This window comes from Camelus ferus, chromosome 25 (assembly GCF_009834535.1).
Source record: "Camelus ferus isolate YT-003-E chromosome 25, BCGSAC_Cfer_1.0, whole genome shotgun sequence".
In the NCBI taxonomy this organism is placed as follows: domain Eukaryota; kingdom Metazoa; phylum Chordata; class Mammalia; order Artiodactyla; family Camelidae; genus Camelus; species Camelus ferus.
Window position 1 is genome coordinate 26,559,703 of NC_045720.1, and position 25,882 is coordinate 26,585,584.

Consider the following 25,882-nt stretch of genomic DNA (forward strand, 5'->3'; position numbering starts at 1 on the left):
GCAGCTCTTAGCAGTAGTGGAGAGCTTCAACCCATGGTAACTCCACACTGGTGTTTCTTTTTGACTTCATGGCTAAGCCAGACTAAGGTATGTAGCTGTGAAGGTTAACATCAAAGCTGAGTTTGATTTCTAGGTAACCAGGATTAACTGCTCCACTGACATTATCCTGACATTATAGAATTCCAGGTAAGAGAAAATAAGGAATATCCTTATACATTCGTGGAAAAAAAAAACAAACAACCTTGAACAACCATATTTAAAACAAAGGAAAATATTTATCCTATCTTACTGTCCATCATTAGATTTTTTTCATTTCCTTCCTTAAATATTCCCAATTATAAACTTACCAGGATAAAGTCTGTAATATTTATTTAGTGCTTATTTTATGCCAGACATTATGCTGAGTCCTTCATCTAATGGTCTCACTTTCATAACAAACTTCAGAGGAGCAATGGGGAAGTAATCTGATGCCCAGGGTAAATCATTCAAATGAAAGCAAAAGTATTTTTATTAATCATTATCTTTTTGTACTTTTTGAGAGTATCAGTCTTCATTTTTTCTAATTATTTACTGTAAATATACATATTACCTCCTTTTTCTCTTGAACTCAGTGGAACACCTCTATTTAAATTGTTGCAATTAAATGTCACAAAAGGTAGGAGAAAGGAGTTGATCAAGATGAAGGAACAGCTCCAATCTTCCACTAAGTGAGAGATGGCTACTGAGAAGAAAAAGAAGTCCTGAACAAACACCGTTATACCAAATCACAATGATTAAATGTATAATGGACAATCATATTAAAGTCAGGAGAATCCTAATTTCTTGATGGGAAAACTCGCAGTATTCCAAATATAAACAGATACTCCCCCTAATATTCCTTCAAAAATATTACTTACTATAATCCCTCACATTTACACATTTCTCTTTATCAAAGTCAAAAGTTATTCCTTAGCCAGAATCCTGTGAAAATGCAGATTTATTATCATTATTACCATCATCATTGTTTTTGGCCATTCTGACCAACAATTTGAGCTTCTAAACCGAGGATAATAAACCTAAATAAAGCATATATTCAGGAAAAAAACAGTATTTTGAAATATTAATTTATTCTTTTGAATTTTCAAGCCAAAGAAATATGAAAAAAATCAAGGTCACTACACAATGACTATATTTATTATTACTTAGTACTAACCCAGGTAGGTCAGGGAAGATTTTGGTTCCATAAGCAAGCTGTGGGACAAGCATGAAGTGTTTAATCCTAACCAATTCAGTTTTTCATTCATTTGCTGAACCAACATGCAACAAGTATCTTTTTGTGTATGGCCCTATAATCATCATGCATTTTGGGAATCACTTTCCTTAAGTACTTTTGCTCAACTGAAGATCGTTGAATCAGTGCTTCAAACCCTACTTGTGTCTACAACAAAGCAAACCCTTTCACCTTTATATTTAATCACGACCATATGAGTCATTACATCTCCTTTTCTCCAGAATGTGAAATCACAGTAAAACGTTTTTAGTTTCAGCTTCATTATATGGAATTATAATCAAGCTGGCAGGGCCAGAGCTAAAATTTGAAACGGGAGCTAGAAGCAAGAGAATAATATAAACAAGGTTTGAAATGAGACTGCTTAATAGAATAAATTCTAAAGCGCTTAAGATAAATTAATTTACATACACACAATGCAATTAATAGAAAAGAAGAGGCCAGTATCATTAGGACAGGGTGAAAGAAGACTCCAATTACAAATCTTGGTGGTCCCCGCTTGACCTCACTTAGAATAGTGGGACCCACAAATACATTCTATGTATGAAATGAAAATGACAGAACTTCATTTCTTTTATAAATATTCTAATATGCATGTTAGGACTGAATATCCCCTTAAGAGTTCACAGACTACTGAGGTTTCCCTACTTCTGTAATTAAGAAATGTATTTTGGAACATGTTATTTTGTTCCAGAATTTTACTATCTGACAACCCTAAAGGGCCCTGGATTGTAACTCACGGATATTTTGTGTAGAGTACCAAAACAGACATGAAGAGGAAGTCCTCCAGAATGCCCTTTTGATAACCAGCCATTCCCAGTTAGAATTATTCACACTCTCCTTTCTTCCTTTGCATCAATGTGCATCAGGGTATCTATCATAGTGTAGCAAGTATGTGCATATGTCTGACTAATGTCAGGATGTGAGAATTTCATAAACGTCATCTGGATACACAGAAGGAGGAAGGAAGGAAGACGGGAAGGCAGGGAGGGATGGAAGAGTGTGTGAAGATACTGTTTGCAAAAGTATATAGAGTGACTTCAGTTAGATAAGACAAGATGAACACTGGAAGCAATAAATGAAGGAAATGATGAATCACTTAAAAGTTAGAAAACAAAGATTAATTCTTGTTTATTCTGTTAGTAGATTTAATTTCTTTTAATTATATAATCCAAAGTGATTTAAATAAAGAGAGAGATGAGAGATGATGATTTTATACAGTCTGAATTGAGTCAGAGAAAGTCATACTATAAAATTCCCGTTGGCTGCTGAATTTATGACACCATCCTGTGTAACAATGCACTCCACTCCTTTAATTCATGGGGGACGCAGGTTGGGGGAACTGTGTTTCCCCTCTTTTGAAAGTAAATGGAGAAAAATTCTTCAGAGGATTTTAATCCAGGAGGTTCTTACTTAACTTCTAATCATGGAAATGCAAATCAAACTAATCAGTCTACTAATATCACAAAGATCTTTTACTGGCTTTAATTATGCATTTCAATAGATTACTAGGTAGTAAACATCTTTTTGGACAGTAGAAATAGCCTAAAGAACTATCTGACTTCCTAAAAACACTTCTAACTCTAAAATGATAGATAGATAGATAGATAGATATTCAACACACACATCCTCACAGACCTAGTGCAAGTGAAACTGGAGAAATCAGAGTAAGACAGGTGGGGTGTATCAGTGTCCATATCCTGGTTGTGATATGATACGAAAATTGTACAACTGTTACCATTGGGGAAGACGGGGAAAAGTGTACAAGAGATCTCTCTGAATCATTTCTTAAAACTGCATATGAATCTGTAATTATCTCAATAAAAATTTCAACTAAAATACGGATGTATAACCTTGAGAGCTCTTAAATTACTAATTTATAATTATCAAAACCAAAATCAACCAAATGGATTTAACCCATCCCACTACAGAAAGAATAATCAGCAACTGAAGCAAATATAAAATCTATCTGCTTAAGTTTTATTAAAATGTGAGGAGAGAAATTATCTGAATAATCACATATTTAATTGATAATTGAAGAACTGAAAATGAACAACATGACATTTCTCTTTTCAATGTTTATTGCTTATTTGTAGAACTTCAATTATAATATTTTAACTCCTTATATCAAAATTGATTACAACAGCTGTCAGAAAATGATTATTTGCTGTATAAGAATTGTTTATTGCATAAGTAACAAAGTATTCCTTTCTTGGAATCTGGTTTTATTCCTGCTCAGTCTAAAAAAATTAATTTTTGATTTTTTTCAACATAGCAATTTTGAAATACTAATTATTAATTTCCTAATATACAGAAAGGCTTATCAATAATACTCATTATTAATCTTCAAATATCAGTCTGTTTTTGGAAAAATAATTTTCCACATTTATAAAACATTAGTAAGTTCTTCAAAATGCAGGGAGTTTAAATGGCATTTGGTGTCCATTTTCTCAACTGTTCCTTTTTTGCAAGGTTCAGATGCTATACTGAGGCAGATAAAGTCATTACAATACCGCAATAAAATGGTGAAATATGAGACATACACTGCCAACATGGATTTAATCTGCTACTCTGTTTTAAATGGAAATATATTGTAAGATTATACACTTCTTAAAATGGCAACACAGATATTACTGCTCCCTGGTGAAAGATACTAAAATCTCCATTTATTTGGCTGGTGTAGGTATGGCCTTAGGTGTACACCTACAAGTGAATTAAATCTAATTGCTTATTTTCAGTTTCCTTGGAAAGTACTGCCTTTAAGCAAGATGTAAATGCATTTAAATGGGTATGTTCATCTGAAACTCTGTTCAATAAGTCAAGTGTTTCTTGCAATATAAAGATTCTTCTTTGATCCAGGATATTCATGATATTTCACTTAAAAGTACAGGCACAGCATGATGGAATTGAAAGAAAACACGTTTTGAAGTCAGATGGACATACGTTTGAATTCCAGCTTTGCTACTTAACAGCTGTATGATAGGATAGTTAGTTAAACTGAAACTCAGAGCCCTCACTTATGAAAGTGGGAGAAATAATACCTATCATACGAGACTCTTGTAATAATTAAATAGTATAACATGCAATGATAAGACCTAACATAAAGTATGCACTTCAAAAAGAGTATTATACTGGGAATAATATTAAAATTTTGTACAGGTTCTGTAGAGTAGAATTAATACAGGAGTTTGCCTCCACTTCACTGGTTTACAAATAAGCATCAAATGTCCACTTTTGACACACGGGCTCATGTTTTAACTTTGGAGAAGTCTGAACTTACAGGTCAACATGCAATAATAAAACTAGCAAAACTGCCAGCCACAGAAAACTATTTCAAAGTTATGTAGTGGCACTGAGATGAAAATGATCCATAATGTAAAAAACAAATTCTTCATTCATGAACATCTTTTTCAGTTAAATATCTTGACAAAATATAAATAGAGGGAGAAAAAAAAAAACTTCCAGCTGCAATTTTCTGAATGTGGAACCTTGTTGCTGATTTCCTACTGTCAACCATATGTTCATATTCCTTTCTTGTGATATTAGGAAGTTTCATAAAAAGGTCTACACAAGAGACAAGAATGTGGTCTGCTGAAAATAATTCTTTGACATGTAGGGACCACTTTTTTCACTTAAACATTAAAATGGATGTTACGTAGCCTCTTGTACACAGAAGTACTTTAAAGTAAGATCTCCAACTAAACTTTAAGGAGAGAATTAAATCCATTAACTTACATGTATTCAGAGAAAGTTTCATTTACTTAGCTTTCAGTAATTTTAATATAGTCTATTGATTATAAAACAAATAAGTTATTAACATTATGAATTCATCATATATCATAGCACTTTGTAGTGCCTACTACGTGCCACGTACTCTAAGTGCTACTTGCCTTTCTTGTATTATCTCATTCAACTGTTACAAAATCCATATGAAGCATATTATTTCCATTTGGCCGATGCAAAGGCTGAGGCTTTATGAGATTAAGAAATTCGACCATGTTCACATGTTCTCTGCTCAAGCAGCAGGGCCTGCATTGAGGTACCCATAAATGTGAACCCCACATGTTCAACATCCTCCCAAAGATATCTCTGAATATGTATGAGCCGTCCTCAAAACTCTGGTTAAAACCAATTTCTAAATTATTTTTACATAAAAAATTCTACCCTGTAAAATTGCTTTTCACCTTGAAATAAAATAGGGAAGCATGGAGACAGACCCAGATGGAGAGAAAGAAACTGAGAGGGAGAAGAGACAGAGGGAGAGTTGGAGAGAGAGAGAGATGGAGAAAACAAGAGTGAAAAAGAAGCAAGTAATCTGGACATAACAATGCCAAGTGAAATTTAAAAGAAAATAGTGAGGAAAGCTACATCAAGTAAATAATATTTCTGAAGAATATTAAAACAATAAGCTCTGAAATATTCTACTTTTTAAAGGTCAATGAAGCCCAAGTTCTTTGGGCAGGAAAAATGTGAATGAATAATAAAATAAATAACTGGATAACCAAGAAAGGCTGAAGAAACAGTCTTCCAGGTACATTTAGGGGACTTCACATTTGTAAAATGATATTAGTATCCCATGGTCTGCCTGGCTGATGTTGGACAACTTTGTGTAAAGGTCTCGTGACTCACTTCTACACCAATATAATTATAACTTTGCAATAAAAAAGGTACATAATAAATCCAAGGCTCTTTCCTCCAGCTCACAAAGGTGCATGTAAATTGTTGAAGGTCAGGTTTACGGGTTCATTTACTATCTATCATAGTCATGACTACACTACGGGACTAAAAATTGTCCCGTAGACAATAAATACGTCTCGGGCAAGGCCTTACTCTTTTCCACAATGTGCAATGACAAAGCTGTGGCTCCAAATGTGCAGTGTATAAAAACGTCTATAGTAGAGAAAGTTTAGGAAGTCACTCCTGTGATGTTTACTCTGAATTTCCATCTGTGGGTAGTCTTGGTGGTTACATGGAAGAATCACAAGTCTCTGTCATTGATCACTCTCCAACGTGTCTGCATTCAGCAAATTCAGATGTCATCATCCCTCTTTTAGGATCAAATTAAAGCTTTTCACAAAATCAACTGAAGTATGTAGACCATAACGTACTACCATTTATGACAACTCAATGAAATATAATTTAGCTGTCATTGAACAGAATATAAATATTTTGTGAGCAATAAATATTGACAGTGAGTTCATAATATTACTAAGCTATTCAGGCATCCCAAACTCTCTCTCTGGGATAGGAAAATATTCCAGGAATGGAGTTACAAATAAAAGGTGCAAGTGGTAAAAAAATAAAAATAAAAATCATCTCATTGCTTTAATTCAAAATGAAGCAGTATTTTTTAACAGATCAAAAAAGAGCAATGACCTTGGATTCTAAAAACGCTTGTAAAAAAAAAAAATGAGACGTCATAGATGAAATTTTGAACTTTTTGTTAGCGACTGTCTCCAGCATCTCCTGGCCTCCCTAGGACAGACAATGTTTATCAACTGAAATATAACATTAATCCGCTGAAAAGTGAAAAGGTCTCTCTCTTACAGGCTAGGAGATTCTTCCAAAGATATGGTAATAGCAGGTCAACAGTGCCCCAAACAAAACATCCAGAGTAAATGAAGTCTATCCTTTTGGAACAGGAATATTTTTCCTTCTGTTGAAGTCGGGGAGACAGGAAGAGATGAAGTCAGGCTACCGTTTATCAAGGGAGTTTTAGGCGTCTGAGGGATACAGTATCTTTCATCCTCAAAATAATCTCATAAGGTGAGTGTCATCATCCCCATTCTACACATGGAGAAGCAAAGACTGAAAGAGAACTTGTCCTGGGTATGGTTGGGACTTCGAATCAATTCCTGCAGATTATACCACACCACAGCCTTCCTTATTGAGGGACTGTATTCAGTACTATTCTTAAAGTCTTTAAGAACATATCCTATGTCTGGTTTTTAAATTAGCAAGGGATGGGATGTACATTTGCAAAGATTTGCTTTTAACATAGAGCCTATATAAGACATAAGATTTCAATGAAGCTGTCTTGACTTTCATTTTCTACCAGAGAGATGAACAACTCATTCCTCACTTGTGAGTTGAAGTTACTGACAAAAATTACATACCTCAGTAGTTTGGTTTAGTTGTCTACACCTAAGAAAAGGAAGAATTGGTAACAGGTACCTTGAGAGGAGTGAAAAAAAATCCCTGAATTACCTCTGGCATCATTGGACCTACCATAATAAGACTTTAACTTTAGTATTTTATCATCTTAAGAAATGAGATTGTGGTAAATTTTAAACTTAAATGATTTTTTTAATGATTATAACAGAACAACAATTGGGCCATGATTATGAGGGTCCAATTTAGTGAAAGGACTAGCAACTAAAGGAAATCTAAAAATCACTACTCTCCCTATGATTTTAAGAGTATATGGCAGTAACCCACTATTTGAGTCTATGAAATACAATAATCACAAGCTAGCAAGAGGGATATCCACAAGTGATACATTATAGCTCAGGGAAGATGCTTTAACTGGAGCAGACTTTTGATTTGACCGCTTTGAAATGCCCATTTTATTGGATGCATTCCAAAGCTCTCCCCCAGCTCCACAAGGGAGCCTTGGTCCTATCCTTCTTCTTTCCTGACACCCCTTCTTCCCTGACGGCCCCCATGTTTTGACATGCATCTTCCCAGCACTGATCATGCTAAAGGCACATGAGCCACCAGATATCTCCATCTCATTCAGCGTTCACAACTGAAAACAGCACTTGAAGCCAACAACGTGTCTTATGTTCATAAATATGTCTTTCGAACCATCCCAAGGAATTTTTATTGTTTGTAACACGGACAGAGCCCCCATTATCATGGTGCAAATAAAAGTAGTTCTTAACAGAAATCTGTTTCCTTTACTGAACATTATGAAAGGCCCCCTGACCTTCAACTTGAGGAGTACAGCATTAAAAGAAAAAAAAAAAAAGATAAGAGTCCACAGTAAACCATGAAAAATAGAACGGAGACAAGAGGGGGAAAAGAAACTTGGCAAAGCACATCCAGACCTAACTCTTTTTTTCCTTTTTAAGATAATCAGAAATAGACAACCAATAATAATACCTTGAGACTAAAGAAGTTGATGGTATGGAGAAAGTTAACATAAATATTAAAACAGACCACATTTATTATTAAATAGTAAAATTAAAATGGCAATATTCCCAATATGACCTGGTATCTTTGGAAGTCGAGTTACATTTCACTCTTTAAGAACTCGGGGCTAATTAATACATCATTTATTCAAGGTCTATTACAATGTAGAATTTTTGTTTAAACTACCATGTGATTTCAAACTGCATCTTTGTTCCAGCCAAATCTACAGCTCATTAAAACTTTGAAATATTCCACATCTCTCTAGAATTCAGAGGTCTCTGTCAAGGCCTACTGCAATGGGGATGGACCTCGAGGGCATTATGCTAAGTGAAATAAGTCAGGTGGATATGAACAAGTTTCATCTCTAATTAAAATTTACATAAAACTGTGCATAGCTACATCGTACAGAAATAATGAATAGGTGAAAAGTAATACCAAATTCCTAACTTTGAAAACAAACAATCAGAAAGGGTTAAAAATAATGTCACAGCATGGTCATCTGTGAAACCTGAAGTTCATGAACATAAACCTTCAGGTTCCCATGTAACATCCTTATAAATGACTCTAATCAGAAAGCAGACAGAGCTAAACTCTTCCTCCGGGGCTGAATGTCTGAAGTGAGCTGAGAGGCTAAAATAATCAGGTGAATATAGACACTATAATTTGCAGAAAACTTCACAGTCCTTCTAGGCCTGAGACTGACTACAATTTCTTTGAAATGCTGAAAAGCAGCCCAGAAAAATCAAAGCAAAGGATTACTTTCCAGAGAATCCAAACTGTAGACTGTAACACAAAGGTCAGTTTGTTTCCAAAGCAAACAACATACTCCACTTGTGTGATGGAGTACATGTTGAAATCCTGTTTATTACATGCAACATGGGAGTAAGTTTTTCAAACATTTCCTCAACAGTCTTCTCTGCTGACTGCCAGTCATCTCTGGATTTAATCATGGTTGTCACCCTATTCATTCAGGATTAGGAATCATTTTTGAATTGTTGGCTCGTAAAAGATGTGCATCTAATAGGACTCCCTCAAGTAACACACATTAATTAAAAAAAAAAAACACAACTGTGGTTTCTACAGGGAAACACAAAGGTTACTTGGGAAACAGACTGTCTTTACTTTATGAATTATGACACTTCTATGGAAATCTGGATCATAATGTAAAGCAGTTATTCATTTAATGGGAAGGAGGCCAATGGCAAAGCCACTTGGAATTTCCAGTCTATTTATTCCCAATGGTATGCCTTCATACGTGTCATTCGAGACCTTATTTGAACATTGTGGGGAAAACTGGAAGCGCCAAATGCTGTGTCTTTGGAAATACGCATGTATTAGGAGAATGCCATCTTATGATCTCAATGTGACTAATCTCTGAAAACTTGCTGTTACTATAGACACATCTTCCTTTGGTCATTTGGAAGAAGGCATACTCTGACCCCTTTCCTCTGTGCCCCATACTGTGGCCAAAGCCATCACTTTCAGTTGTAAATATTATCATTTCCTCCAGCACCTCTTGCTCAAAAAAATTAATGTCTTCCCATTGCTCTTCAGACAAAGGCAAAAGCTTTCACATCTCCTAAATGGTCTGGCCACTCCTCTGTTCTCTTGTTCTCTGTGTTTCAGCCACACTTAATTACACTGAGTCTCTCACACTGGCCAGAAACAATGCACAGGCTGTCATTTCCTCCTGAACATTCTTCTCTCTCTCTCATTGACCAGTTAACTCCTATTCATCCTCAAGCCATTCCCTTAGAGAAACCTTTCCTCCTCTTATAGTGCCTGCCTTCTAGTTAGGAAGGCAAGCAAGGAAGAAGGAAAGAAGGAAAGAAAGAGAGGGAAGGAAGGAGGGAGGAAAGATGGAAAAGAGAGAGTCAAAGGAGGGAGGAAGGAAGAGAGGAAACAAGTAAGTGCTTGGGGAGTTTAGGGAGCAATACTTGGTAGCTGTCTACAAGGTTAATGTGTTAGTCTCTCTGTTCTGCTGATCTTATGACAAATTATGACATCAACTGGTATAAAACAGTTTCCAAATTCTCTAGGGATATGTTTTTATATACATTTCCTCCAAATACATAAGAAGTCTTTAAAATTTTTTTTTCTGAAGATTGCCTAACAAATCACATTTCTTATCAATCACCAATTGGGAAAGAAAGTCGGTAGTTTATCTCTTTGGTTACCCCTTACGAACTCTGAAGTACATTGTGACCACCTGGAGGGACTCCTGTCTACATTGTCACAGCTTTCACCAACGTATAAACATGTTCTCTTTTAAAATTGTCCATTTTTGGCCAGATGGATTAAAGTGTGGTTATGAGCGTTATAAAACAGGCAAGACAAACACTATGCTTATGGTCCTCTTTACTCCCGTGGTACTTAAGGAAAGTAGTTTCACGTTACCTGTATTTCATATGAGGTTGTTTCTTTTTTTTAACATGGTTTTTGTTTGTGTCATAGAAATGTTGAGAAATACATTCAAAGCTCATCTATTCCTCCTATACATGAATCAAATTTGTTAATTTTACACATTTTTCAATTTTATGGAGACGTAAGAATTTATGATAAAAAAGTTATGGTTCTGAATACTGATGCTGTATTACAGACATCCCTCCCCTCCCAATGCACAAAGCAATCTTCCCAAACTGGGCTTTTAGCTACATCTTATGCCTCTGTCACAACTACTTAATGCCACTGGTGGTCTTGTTTTCTAGTTTCTTCCACAGCTCCCATAAACCTGCCATAATAAGTTATGCCCAACACAGTAAGTAATGCATGCCCCCAATTACGTCACTCAATGAGCACAATTACATAACAGAAATGGAAAATGCACAATCACTACAGTTAAGTTAACGTGAATTTGTTAGTGTTACTGTATCCTTTTATTCCACAAGAAAGCTGAGCAAAAGAATTATGTATGCAAGTAAGTGTTCTTTGCAATAAGATCAGGGAAAAATCTTACCACATTGAAAGAAAAATGTTAATAATTCCATTAGCTTTTTAAAGCATATAAACAGTAATTTCCTTTAGAAGAATTAAGAATCATATGTAGTCCTGAAACCATAAAACTCCTAGAGGAAAACATAGGCAGTAAGCTCTTTGACACTGATCTTAGCAGTGCCTTAGCAGCTTTTTGGATCTGTCTCCTTACAAGGGAAACAAAAGCAAAAATAAACAAATGGGATCACACTAAACTAAAAAGCTTCTGCACAGCAATGGAAACCATCAACAAAACAAAAAGACAACCCAGCAAACAAGAGGAGATATATGCAAATCATATAACCAATAAGAGATGAATATCCAAAATAAAGAACTCATCAACTCAACAACAAAAAAAGCAAACAACCCGACTAACAAATGGGCAGAGGATATGAATGGACATTCTTCCAGAGAAGACTTACAGGTGGCCAACAGGCACATGAAAAGATGTTCAACATCACTAATTATTAAGGAAATGCAAATCAAGACTACAATAAAATATCTTTGTCAAAAAGACAGGAAATAAGTGTTTGAAAAATGTGAAAGAAAGGGATCCCTTGTACACTGTTGTTGGGAATTTCCATACGGAAAACAATACAGAGATTCCACAAGAAATTAAGAACAGAACTACCATATGATCCAGCTAGGCCACTTCTGGGTATTTATCTGAAAAACACAAAACCATGAATTCAAACAGATATATACACCTCTATGTTCATTGCAATATTATTTACAATTTGGGAAAAAAACCCTAAGTGCCCATCAACAAGTGAATGGATTAAAGGTGTGGTGTACACACACACACACACACACACACACACACACACACACACACACACACACACACACACACACAGTGGAATACTACTTGGTCATTAAAAATGAATTCGTGCCATTTTCAACAATGGGGATGGACCTCGAGGGCATTATGCTAAGTGAAATAAGTCAGGTGGATATGAACAAACATCATATGATTTCATTCATATGTGGAGTATAAAATAAACAAAATAAATGAACAAACAAGTCAAAACAAAAATAAGCATATACCTAGAATAGAACGGTGGTTACCAGAAGGGAAGGGGGGTGGCGGGAAGAGGGTTAAATGGGTAAAAGGGGTCAGTTGTATGGTGACAGATAGAAATGAGACACTGGGTGGTCAGCGTGCTGCTGTGTTGTATACAGAAGTCAAATTATACTTATGCACATATGAAATTTATATCATGTTATAAACCAACGTTACCTCAATTTAAAACATGCCTTGTGACTCTAGAGCAGTAATATTCAAAAATCATTAGCACTCCAATTTGTCAAGTTCACATCCAACCTTTCGTATTACAACTTTATGGTGGAAACAAATGTTTTCTAAAAGTGACTGAATCCTGAATTTTTGACAAGAATATCTAGAGATATTTGCAAATTTGGCTTTTAAAAATTCATGGAACTTGTGGAATTAACTGATAGAATATATAAAACCAGGCATTCTTTCTGTAGACAATTTTTCTTCACAATGACATTATATAGAACACAAATTTGATTTAGAAATTGTCAATGGAAATAGTAATTTCTTTGGATATTTTGTATGACTCACCATCACAGCAGAAAAGTTGTGTGGAATTTTATTTTTTATGTAAACCGTCAACAATTTTTATCTAGACATCTTTAGCAAGAGTTTGGAAATTGGGCAGCTGGTACAGTCTGCATAGTTTTTGTAAAACAGAAGATTTCTCCATCTTCAAAATTGATTCTCAAAGTATTTTCACTTTCAGAGGTGTTATGGGTTGAACTGTGCTCCCCCCACAAAAGGATACATTGTAATACTAATGGTGTACCCCTAATCCAATATGCCTAGTATTCTCATAAGAAGATGGCAAGACAGACATACAGGAAGGCCATGTGATGATGAAGCCAAAGACTGGAGCAACGTCTCTCCAAGCCCAGGAATCCCAAGAAAGGCCAGCAAGCCATCAGAAGCTAGGGAGAATCAAGGAAGGATTCGCTTACAGATTTTAGAGGGAACATGGCACTGGACACCCTGATTGCAGGCTACCGATTGCCAGTCACGTGAAAAAATAAATTTCTGCTGTTTTAAGTTACCCAGTTTGTGGTGCTTTCTTACAGCAGCCCCAGGAAATTAATACAAGAGGGAAATAAATGACATATAAAGTGTGACTCAGCTCAATCTATGCTATTTACCAACCATCCGGCTGTTTGTTACCTCGGTAACTCACATCCCTGGAACACAGAAGTGGCTTTGTAGTCACCCTCTTCCTAATTCAGACCTCTACCATGGTAAGAGCTGAATTCTACAATACACCTATTTTTTAAAGGAGTTTGAGCCAGATGTCAAAAATTCATTAAGTATATTGAACAACAATCATAAAGAATTTAAATAAAACTTCATATATTATGGTTTTGAACATATATATATGAACCCTGTTTCAACATGTCAGGCTTGCTTGCTGCCTGGATCTGCACATATAGCAACTCACATTGACAAGTGTCTCAGTAAATGGTTACTGGTTGCTGTGGACTGAACTGTGTCCCCCCTAAATCCCTATGTTGAAGGCCTAACCCTCCATGTGACTATCTGGAGATAGAATCTTTAGGACATAATTAAGGTTAAATGAGGTCATAAGGGTAGGACCCTAATGCAATAGGATTGGTGTCCTTATAAGAAGAGGAAGAAAGACCAGAGCTCACTTGCTCTCTTCTCTCCATCTCTCTCTCTCTGCACACATGCGCTGAGGAGGCTGTCTGCAAGCCAGGAAGATGGTTCTCACCAGAACCCAATGATGTTGGCACCCTGATTGCAGAAATCCAGCCTCCAGACCTGTGAGAAAATGAATTTCTATTGTTGAAGCCACCCAGTCTCTGGTATTTTGCTGTGGCAGCCTGAGCTAACACACACATGAACTAACCACTACTTAGGTTACGGCAAAAGATCCAGAAGAAAACTACGTGACAGAATGTCAGATTGCCGTGAGGCTGATCTGCCAAGGATTATGAGATTGGTAAGAAGTGTGAGAACATGGTACTGTTGGCTCCATAAGACAGTAATAGCTTTGAGAAAGTTATAGAGAGGTTCCCACTGCAGGGAAATAATTTCTGGCATGCTCCTTTATAGCAAGTGCCAAAGCCCACAACTGTCTTGTGAATTAAAATACATTCGTTAACGTGACAAGCTGACTTTTAATAATATTTAAGAATTTGGATAGGTGCAATGTGCCCATGAATTTTATCTTTTTCAAAAATTTTTATCCAAATATGTTCATGGATATATGACCTAAAAGTCAAGGTGGCAAGTGTTCCTCCATAAACTCAGCTGATCTTCTTGCTCTATCTTCATTTTATGTGGTGAACTGTTCCCTCCCAAGTGGATGAACAGCTCACTTGGCCCTGACTGACTGGTGACTTCAAGGAATTCCAAAAGAAAAAGAAAAAAAAAAATCGCTGGGTGTTCTGTTGCTTAAAGTGCACATGGCAGCTGTTGGGGAATTTGTCTGGGTTGCATTCACTTAGAAACAAAGTGTGCCGTGCTACTTGGTACACTGGTAATTAACTTTGAAACTCAGCAATCTGATTTCAGCTGGGGAATATCTAGCAATTATCATAATCATATAAATTAATTTATAGTAATATTTGATGGCAAACTTATGTTCAAAATATCCCTGGTGTTATGGCCTGAGTTATTCAAATACAATGTTTAACATGTTGACATTCAAATGTTGAAATTCCAACCCACACTACCTCAGAATGTGACTGTATTTGGAGACAGGGCCTTAAAGCTAATTAAGATAAAATGAGGTCATGTGGGTGGACCCTAATCCAATATGACCGGTGTCCTTATAAGAAGAGGAGTTTAGGACAAAGGCAAACACAGAGGAAAGACCATATGAAGATACTAAAGAAGACGGACATCGACAAGCCAAGGAGAGAGGCCTCAAAAGAAATCAACTCTGCTGACACCGTGGTCCCAGACTTGCAGCCTCCAGAAATATGATCCCAGATCTCCAGCCTCCAGAATTGTGAGGAAATAAGTATCTGCTTAAGACATCCGGTCTACAGTACTCGTTATGCAAAGCTGTAACTGTAAGTTTTCTTCATAACCCTGTCCGTTTGTTAGAAATTTAGAATTTCAGGGGCTATCCCACAGCTACTGGAAAACTCGCTCATCCTTCAAAACTCAAACTCAAAGTAACTGAGAAGCCCTGGGCATCCCTGGGAACGCAAAGCCCTGGGAAGGCTTCCCTGATTCTCCCATCCAGACTCAGGGCCTTCCTCCAGGGCTCTCTGCATTTGTGGTAGAAGAGCAGACCCTACACCATGTTCCACCTACTAGTTTATATTCCATCTGAAGAGACCTCCAGAGCAAGAGCCATGTCCTACCTATCTCTGTAAACACGACACGGAGTTTAAAAACCTGGCACACGGCGAGTACTGAACATCTCCTAAAGCCAGGAAACTATAAGATAGAAGAGTTGGATTAGCTGGTTTTTAAGATCCTTCAGAACGCCACAATTTTATAAAGATGTCATTTTAATTCAGGTGTGAGGGGCCACACACTGTTCACGACTGAGTTGAGGTGGCATCTTTCTAACATGCAGACTCCTTTTCAGTCAGTGCAGGGGTGTCCTGAGACTATTTCTAACACTAGCTCCCAGGTGATGCTGATGCTGGAACACTTTGAGTAACAAGGTCTTAAAGGTCACCATAAATCTAGGAACTTCCTCTTGATCTCTAAAACCCCGCTTTTAAGAAGCCTGTAACACTTTAAAAGTAATAGAGGGCACCAGCAGGGCCTCAGTTGGCCCCCGTATTTAAGACTGAATCACTGGCTCAGACTCAGTCGTCCAATTTACATCCATGCAGGCCCTTCCCGTATCTGCCCTTTGAGTGCAAAACCAACACAACTTTGCCCTTTGGCTCCTCATGTATTTTTTGAAATTCATACTCCTGTCCTAGGCTGAAAGGTGGCATCTCTTCAACCCCCAACCAGCTGCCAAGTAATCTTCGTGAAAGTGAAGGCTCTTTTGAAGTTTTAGGTAAAACCCTTGATAGTTCACAGACTGAACAAGGAATATATACTTTCAAAAATGCCATGTGACTGCACAGGCAGAATCATTCCTTGTCTCTGGAAATACACATTGTGAAGTTTTTGAAGTCTGAAGGACTCCCAGAAAGAGGAATGCTTTTTTTTTTCCCCCAGAAATACGCATCCCACTTTTTTATGCCCTGAGCACTGTTCGATGCAACTTACAAATAATCATTCACTGCATAACAACATTCATAACAACTTTATGAAATACATACTGCTACCACAATTTTGAAGATGAGGAAACTGAGGCATAGACAGTTCTGACTCAAGCAGGGTCCCACAACTGGTAGGTGGAGGCAACTTCTCATGTAAAGGACAGGATGGGGCCCACATCACAAGGAGAGAGAAAATACATGCCCCTGCAAGAATTTACAAAATTTTTCTCTTTCTGCATCCCAACTTGGACTAAACATAAGCCAGACAACTTGGTCTTAATCATGATTTTATGGAAGGAAGATGTATGCCTTAGTACATTGGTTGCTGTTATTATTCAAAACCACTAAACACAGATTTCCTTTCTCATAAGCAAACAGGGTGTTTGACCCAAACTCATTGTTTCTTTGGTACTGATTTTCTCCATTTTAGTTCATCTCACTGTTGATCACTATTCTCAGTGTTTTTAAAAAGACTCAAATTGAAACCACAAATATAAACATTTACTATAAAAATAAAAGAAGCTAGCCAAGTAGTTTATGGATTTAGTAGGTGAGAAAAAACCTTTTTTTAAAAATATGAAAACCAACTACACTTGGCAGTTAGCATCTCCTGTTCACATCAGACTTGAACTTTTATCCATGTACAACACTTCTCCTGTATCTCCTTCATAGTAGAACGTAACATGCAGTGGTGTAAATCCAAATTTTTATGTCCTTTTTTTCCTTTGATTTTCACGGTTTTAACATAAACATCAAATTTCATTAGCATTACATATAAGGTTCAGGATGAATTAAGTATGTATATTAATTTTGAATGTTTTGAAAGCAAAGGGACACCAGGCCATGGGTGAGAAGGTTTTCAAGAGAAAGGAGAAGAATTTATCCTTATAAAACGGCAAGATGTCAGTGCAATTAACTGTAGTAAGAAAGTCTGAAGCTGAGAAAAACAGCACCGTCATCTCAATTTTCTGCAAATAAATAATGAGCTAATTTATCAGGAAATACCTGAGAGTTGTGAAGAATAGAGTTCCACTACACATGGATGCATTTTACACCAAGGTGGGGATCATTCATGTCACATTTACTGAGCACCTAAGAGGCCAAACAGGCTAATAAAAATATGTTTCTGTATTACAATCTGTCAACTGACATTCATTCAAAATTTAGGCCTTGATGACTTTAGGTGTTATTTCACCTGTAAGTCAACTGCTATGACTGCAGTCTCACACTGCTGCTGGGGCAGCCTTCTCAGCCCCCAGGGCACTGCACCATGCCAGCCTGTCCTCCAGGTAACTGGGGCATATGCTTTATACAACAGATCTGTAGTGGCTGAGGGATGTTAAATTCTAAATACTATGCTTATTTTCATAAAAATTACAAAATCAATTTAATCTCGATAAGGACGTGGGAATCACACCACCTAACCACCTAGTACTCTGTATTTGAAAATTGAGTCACACGATTCTCATTCCTATTGATCTGACATTAACTACTTCACTACTCCGGTTTGTCTACGTGGAACATACAGCTTGGAAAGCGAAACTCTCTCCTGTCAAATAACCATATAAACCTAAATGGACGCAGGATTTTAATCAAAATTTAATATTCATGACATAGCCATGAGGTGGCTGGCATAGAAAAGCCTTTTCACCTTTATCATATTTCTAAATGGCTTTCAAAAATACATTCATTTTCAAGGAAACTTTGTGAAGCTTTTCTTCAAAGCATACAGACCTCATAAAACTGATGGTTTAGAAGTAACTATGCTGATGGCAACACAAAATATTAAAAATTTGGAACGAAAACCAAACAAAGCCTATTTGCGTCCTAAGTAGTACACATGCCCCTAAAGACATGAAGTAGGAAATTGCAGCAAATTTTAGCGAGGGTCTGTGTGTGTGATTTATTTTGCGTGAGGTACATAAAAGAACAGAGGTCAAACACGGGTTTTAATGAGACACTGCGGAGTTTTACAATTGTTCAATTTGGTCTCAGTTGCTGCAGAAGGTTGTGATTGAAAATTTTCCTGCGGAAGAAGAAATGTCACAGTATTTTGATAAGCGAGAGATGAACTTTTTTTTCCCTTGTGCCATCAGCAAGACGAAAAGAACAAAATGCATCATTTATAACCCACAGCTCAACCATTATCTCCTGGTGAGACACTTGTTTTAAAACACACAAGGACCTTTCTTTCCCCCTCTACACAGTCCCGAGCTCTCTGCGAGGCTCCTTCTCCCTCAGAGCCATGAAAGGAAGTTGACACTTGCGTGGCCAAAGTTTCTAGGCAACCGCATAAGGGCACTCGAATACCCTCCAGGTCACTGCCAGTTCTGAAGTACAGAGGAAGCACACGAACAGCATATGTCTCTTTGATCACAGATATCATCTCAAACTGATGTGGAGAGAAAATCCTGTTCCACACCAAAGGCTTTACAGACTCTTTTTCTGATTTTACCCACTGAGTAAAGAGAGAGTACCTTGCTCAAATTATTGGTCCGAACATTACTTGATGCTAAAATTGAAAAGTCAACGTGTTTGTGTGTGTGTGTGTGAGTGATACCCAGGAATGTTTCCATGCTTGCCAAAGCCATGACAAATTAGATAAGGCAAAATAGGACGAAGTGGTAAGCATAGTTTAGACATCTTTTACTAATTAATTCACTCTCTCTGCAAATGTTTCTGAGCAATAACTTTGGGCACTGAGGGTACCACTGAGAATCAGAATCCTTCTTCTCTTAGAGGATTTAAGGTCATAAGTACATACAATTATGCTGGCCTTAGTCTATCAAGAAAAGGTTACATTTTATTCAGCATCTAATCCATTTTAGTGAACGTTCCAGCATTTACATAATTACACCTCCCCAAAACCCCTCAATTACACAGTATAAGCACTTTTCTACACATTTGGGATCTCAATAGAGTTAATACTTAACACAGACGTGTTTAGAGGCTATGAGTAATTTTACATCATTTTTTTTATTTGACAGTCACAGGAACTCTAGGTAGATACAGCTTTAAATTGAAGCAACATAAAATGGTGCAGCCTCTGTGGAAAACAGTATGGCAATTCCACAAAAAATTAAACTTAGAATTACCATATGATCCAGCAATTCCATGTCTGGATATATACCTAAAGGAACGGAAAGCATGGACTCAAACAGATATTTCAGCATCCAATGTTTGTAGCACCGTTATTCACAATAACCAGTGAATAGGTGGAAGCAACTCAAGTGGCCATCAATGGATGAATGAATAAGCAAAATGTGTTACATACATACAATGGAGTATTATTCTGCCTTAAAAAGGAAATTCGGGCACATGATACAACATGGATTGAAGATATGTTAAGTGAAATGAGCCAGATACAAAAGGACAAATATTGTATAATTCCACATATATGAGGTAGTCAAAGCATATAGAGCAGAAAGGTGGCTGTCAGGAGCTGAGGAGAGGAGGGAACAAGGAGCTATTGTTAATGGATACAGTTTCAGTTTGGGAAGATGAAAAAGTTCTGCAGGTGGATGGTAGTCATGGTTGTACAACAAAGTAAATGTGCTGGATGCCACTGAACTGTACCCTTAAAGATCATTAAAATGGCAGATTTTATGTTATGTTTTACCACAATAAAAAAGCAACAAATGGCAAAAATTAAATAAATTGAAGTAATGAAAACATAAAGAAGCTTACTCAGTGAGCAATTTGAAATCGTCGGGTCAAGAACATGGGCTACTAACACAGTCCATGCATTTGCACTGCACAGTTCTGACACTATACTCTCCTGGTAGCCTTTGACCATAGGGGGCGTGGACATCACTACCCTGAGCTGATGTCAAAGTTAGACATAAATACAACATACACAGAAAAATAACTTGCTAATGACTCAGACAGTCACCTGGTTGATTATCTCCTCTATGTAATAAATCAACTAACCTCCTGTTATTTTAGTGTCCTGGCTCCTCTAAGGTTAGTATCTGCAGAGAATTTTACTAACATGGTAGCAGGCATCACCAGCAGGGAAGTAGGGAGGTGCGGTAACTGATGCAACAAAGCAGAGAAGAAATGACTCTTTCAGAGGATTTACTTCAAAGCACTGGAGGCCGTAATTCTTGATGCATCATTCCTGGTTGGGTCGCTGCATGCTGTTCTTCCTAGCAGTGGTGATAAGACCCAAGATTGGAATAAGTATTGTAGCTACAGAATACTAGGACATGTGGAGCACAAGTAAGTGGACTTTAAAAGCTTTTTTACATGGATCTACTTTTGTATATCTTCTAATAGAGCCCAATTAATATCAAGCGCATGTTCTCTAGGGAATTGGTGAAAAGGTAACATCTTATACAACTTGGACATAGAAGATTCATAAGCTTTCTCATCCATGTTTGAGAAACTTACTGGATCATTCTTTTCCAGGAGTAGTACATAGTGTCTGTTGAGTAGTATGTGCAAAGTATTGTAACTGAGTATCTGCATTTCATCATTTCAAAAACCAATACTATGAGATAAATTTATCCCCATTTTATAGATGAAAAAAAAACTGAGATTAAATTAATCTGCTCAAAGTCAGAGCAAGGGCTAAAGTTAAGAGTTAGACCTGGTACTTCATGCTATCAAGACCACTATGCTGTATTTCTACTTAAAATATTTACTGGATGTGCCTAATGAAGGCGGCCACTAAGTGGCACATAGACACAATGCAGTTTAAGGAGTAAGAGGACAGGCTTTGCAGTGGGACCCAGTTAGGTATTTTTGCAAAAGTTTTCAACTTCCAAATTTGTATAGCCAATTAGAGAAGATAAAAATTATAATTTCAAATTGAAATAAAATCTGAACTCAACGCAAAAATAAACTTTCAGTACGATTTCTCAACATAAGACTATACAGACTTAAACTCTGCTGATTTATAAAGGACTATATTTTTATTCTGATTTTCAAAGCTTTCAAATTGATGTCCCTATTAGGAAACAGCTACCATTTAGTTTGGTTATGTGTGACAAGTCAAAAGTTGCTGATCACTCAGACATGGCTTCTTACTCTTCCTTCTAAATTTGCATGTAAGTAATGCCTGAATATAGTTCTTTAAAAACCATCTAAAGCATTGATTTTTGAAAAGTATAATTTTTTTAGTTCCCTTACTCTAATCCTTTCACTAGAGGCTAGCACTGTTAGCAATTTGAGATGTCATATTAGTTTATTTATTTCCAAATGGCAAGCCAAATGTTTACCAAATAGCTCATTCCAGTTCATTGTTTTATATGAGTTTATCTCATACTAAATAGTCAAGTATGTGTGAATCAGTTTCTGGATGGATTCTGCACTACTCTTTCATTTGTCTTTTCTTACACTAACATAATTCTACTAACTCTAATTATTCTACTGATTTCTAATTATTTTACTTACAGAACAGGTTTTTATATCTGTAGAGGGCAAATTCTTCCCTTAGTTATTTGAAAGTTACACGTCCCATTGCTGTTCTAGTAATGGTAATCCTTACTTTTTTATTTCCATAATGTATGCTACAATTTTCTATCAATTCAACAACTTAAATGCATTTTGTTAAATGTTTACATAATTTTTTAAAGCCACTCATTACATATGTGTGATTGGCTCATTACTCTCCCATCCCCCTTGAATGGATTCCTCGGAGCCACAAGTTTCACTGAAATGCTCTTTTCCTTCACAGCTGTTTTTGAAAGTACCTGGAGCTCTATCTTTTGTTTGTTTTTGTTTTTATGAGTCCAACTCTATTCAATGTCTATTTTCTAGAAGTTGGTCAGTTTCTGGGTTTTCTGGTGGTCCTCTTAGCTGTTTTCCAGACCATTGTGTACATGTGTGTACATACATCTCCTTCTGACAAATCCTTATGGGACTTGAGACAGCAGGGGTTGTGGGCACATATTCTGAGTCTACCATCTTAAACCCTGATCCTGCTGGCAAGATCACATTTTTAACACATACGTAAATTATTCATGATCATTTCAACACAGTAATCTCCCTAACTAGTTAGGCTGGCACTCAAAAGTCTTCAGCAATACTTTGCATATCTCTGTTACCAACTTATCTCAATGCTTTATGGCTCCAGTCACCCCCTTTATATTTCCTGTCATCTGAAATTGTCCATAAGTCTTTCCTCAAGTTGTTATCTATACTTGGGCACTCTGCATATAATGAGCTATCTCCTTGTCAATTACCCTTACTTGAAAGTCCACCTCAAAAACCACCTATTCCAAAATAGCTTCCCCATATCCTTCCCACCAGAAATAATCTCTGTCCACTCCCAGTTCATCACTGGAACACTTCGTTCCTCTATGACAATACTTATCACAATAAACCATCTGCTGCTAGGCATGTATCTATCTTCCTGAGTAATGACGCTAGAAAAAAGGGACTATGTCATACGAACATATATACTTGTGTAAATGTGTGTGTATACATCTCCACAATGTGTAACTTTATTAGGTTGAATTAAGTAATATATTTTTCCCTTACATAGTGTTACAAAGCTTATCACTGGATTCTACAACAAAAAGCTGATTTTGTTTTATTTTTCCCATGCTGCCCTTTCACAGCCCGCTGATATTAACAAGTAATTGACCTGTGTGACTGAGCATGTGCATAGTCCTGGAGAAGATGATACCTAGCTATGATACTAAATGCTCTTGTGATCCCTTTATACATAGCACAGTCATATCAGTTTAAATGCCTTCTCTGTTTAAACACTTTCTACCTTTCTTATTTCTTCCTATTAAAAAATGTATTGGCCTTTATTTTGTTTTGAAATGCTTGTCTTAAACATTACCGTTACTCTGTATGAATTTAACACTTAAATGTATTTATCTTTTTGATCCTTCTTCATCAATTTAATAGTTATTTTCTTTTATATTTCCCTTTGGAATGCTCTCTTCTACAATAACAGGTTATTTGTGTTCCTAAGAACATAGCTTATCAAAGAATTCATGTTGTAAATTTTTAAAATAAATTCATTGTTTCTAATTTGCTATAATTAGAAAAGGAGAGTTTGAAACTAGAGGATCTGAGACCAGCGCAAAGTTATTTTTCCTGCAGGAATTCTAGTAACAAAAGTATTTTACAGCTATACGTATTTAATAGTTATTGCAAGGTAATAGGTTAACCAAAATGTACAAAATCACATCTAAACATTCTGAACACATAAAAGGAAACCAAAATCTAGGCCATCAATAGTAAGGTCAAGACACTTAAGACCATCAGTGAGAAACCAAATCCAAGAGGCGCTCAAACGGTGTCATCGCATGTCCCTGTGCTGTGTGTGAGAAAACGGGTTCTTTTATTATGTGTGTGGGTTCCAAATCCAGTTTCATTATAACTCAAAAATATCTGCATAATGTCAACGTGTTCCCTAATTTATCAACCATGTTATCTCCAATCTGTGTTATGAAACTTATACTGGAGGCAAACAAGTATATGGGAATCCAGGATCAGAAGAGTGCCAACCCAAAAGAACCTTCAGCTCTTCAAGAATCTTTGGGAGGAGGGATGCTCTGGGGTTTTCTCCCATTTTCCTTTATTTTCCAGGCATTTTAATATGTTTTACATACATTACCTTATTTCTCACAAACCTACGACAAAATTCCGTGCATACTTTTTGAACGCATCACACCAGTTATACACCATAGCATAACACCTTACACATATGGGTCCTGGAATGTGTCTGAATCTCAGATTTGCCAGCTACTAGCTGTGCAGCATTGGGCAGGTTACTAAACCTTGCTGGGCCTCAGTCTCTTCACTGATAAACTGGAGATGATAAACATACCTGCCCCCGGTGAAGTTGTTGAGAGGATTAAATGATTTATTTATATTTGCACTGCAGAATGGTGTGTGGTGCATAGTAAGCACTTAATAAATGTTAGCTACATTTATTATTCTTTCCCCCAAATCCTAAAGCAAAATTGCTCTTAACTAACAGATATCCAAAGGCCTTGTTGTCCATTCACTATGTAGTTCCTTATATCTGCGTAATTGTCATCAGGTGTATCGCAAACTAATCTGTAGCTTTCCTTAAAATTGTGCTCTATTTCAATCTCAAAACATCCCAGCATTGTCCAGGTTCCAAAATGTAGAAATCAAAGCTCATTTAAGGAAGACTGCATCATCTTGCACAAAAAAATAGCACATATTTTTTAAATGTATGCAATGTTCAACTAGGCTTTTCCTTCATAATAATTATATTTAAAAGAGCAGTTGCCACTGAAAACACCTCCTTTCAGGCCAGCTCCGCCTATTTTTCTTCTTTGCTTATAGCACTTAAGTGGTTGTAACAACACAAAGGAATCTGCATGATTTCAGTGCATGACTCATTCTCAGCAAATCACCACACACATTCTCAATTTTTCATGCATGAGAGATGTGTAAAACTATAAAAATGTTTGGACATTTGAGAAGACTAAATCAACAGAGAGTAAGTGGTTTATCAAATCTACAAGTGAAATTTAACTTTAATTTAAATAAATAAACTGTGCCTTGAAAGAGGAGTTGCTATCCATCTGAGCTAAAAAGAAGAACCAGAACTGCATCTATGTTAACAGATCCAGCGAGCACAAGGAAATCGCAGCACAGGCTCCTGTACGAACATGCTCATGATTCACAGGTGTGTAGGCATGGTTTGTAAACACAGATGGAAAGGGTGACAAATAGATGAATATATCAGTTACAGTTGTGGTCGGCCCCTCTTCAAAGACGGCATTCATTTCTCCAAATTCTTGGATAATTACAAAAGAGGTGTCTAGGAGATGACAGAGATGTTATCAATATTCAGAGTGCCTCTGACTGAATTAACTCAGATAAAATCAACTTGGTCCAAAAATTTTCAGGGCAAAGTATTTCCTTGATTATTTTGTTATTATCTGTGTTATGGTAATAAAATAAATATTGGCTAATTCTAAAAGAGGCCACAATGATCAAGGTTATAAAGAGTGATTGTTTTTATTTATATCATCAAGTTGTCAAGGAGAATCATTTTCAGAGGAACAAAGTGCATCTTGACTAAATTTAACACAACTGAGTCTGGATCCCTCTAGTCAAAGAATTCATTCACTGAAACTAATGGTCTCAACCAAAGCATTTTGTTACTTAAGACTCAACAATTGTTATCCTTGAAACTGGTGATAGGATCTGGTTAAACCTTAGTATGATTTAGTGCAAATATCAGAACATGCTTAAATCCATGATGTGATTCCATTCCACATCCTTTGTTCTGAAGTAAATTACTGAAGTGTAGTA

The 25,882-nt window shown here is 36.6% G+C and overlaps 1 protein-coding gene and 1 long non-coding RNA gene across 3 annotated transcripts in view; one reads left to right on the top strand and one right to left on the bottom strand.

Annotated features, from left to right (window-relative positions):
* Positions 1-25,882, bottom strand: part of ZFPM2 (zinc finger protein, FOG family member 2) — a 427,337-nt gene that overhangs the window by 227,215 nt on the left and 174,240 nt on the right. The window lies entirely within an intron of this gene.
* LOC116659879 lies at positions 18,507-24,087 on the top strand. Its single transcript, XR_004315246.1, has 3 exons — positions 18,507-19,257; positions 21,035-21,036; positions 24,077-24,087. It is a non-coding gene; the product is annotated as an uncharacterized LOC116659879 (long non-coding RNA).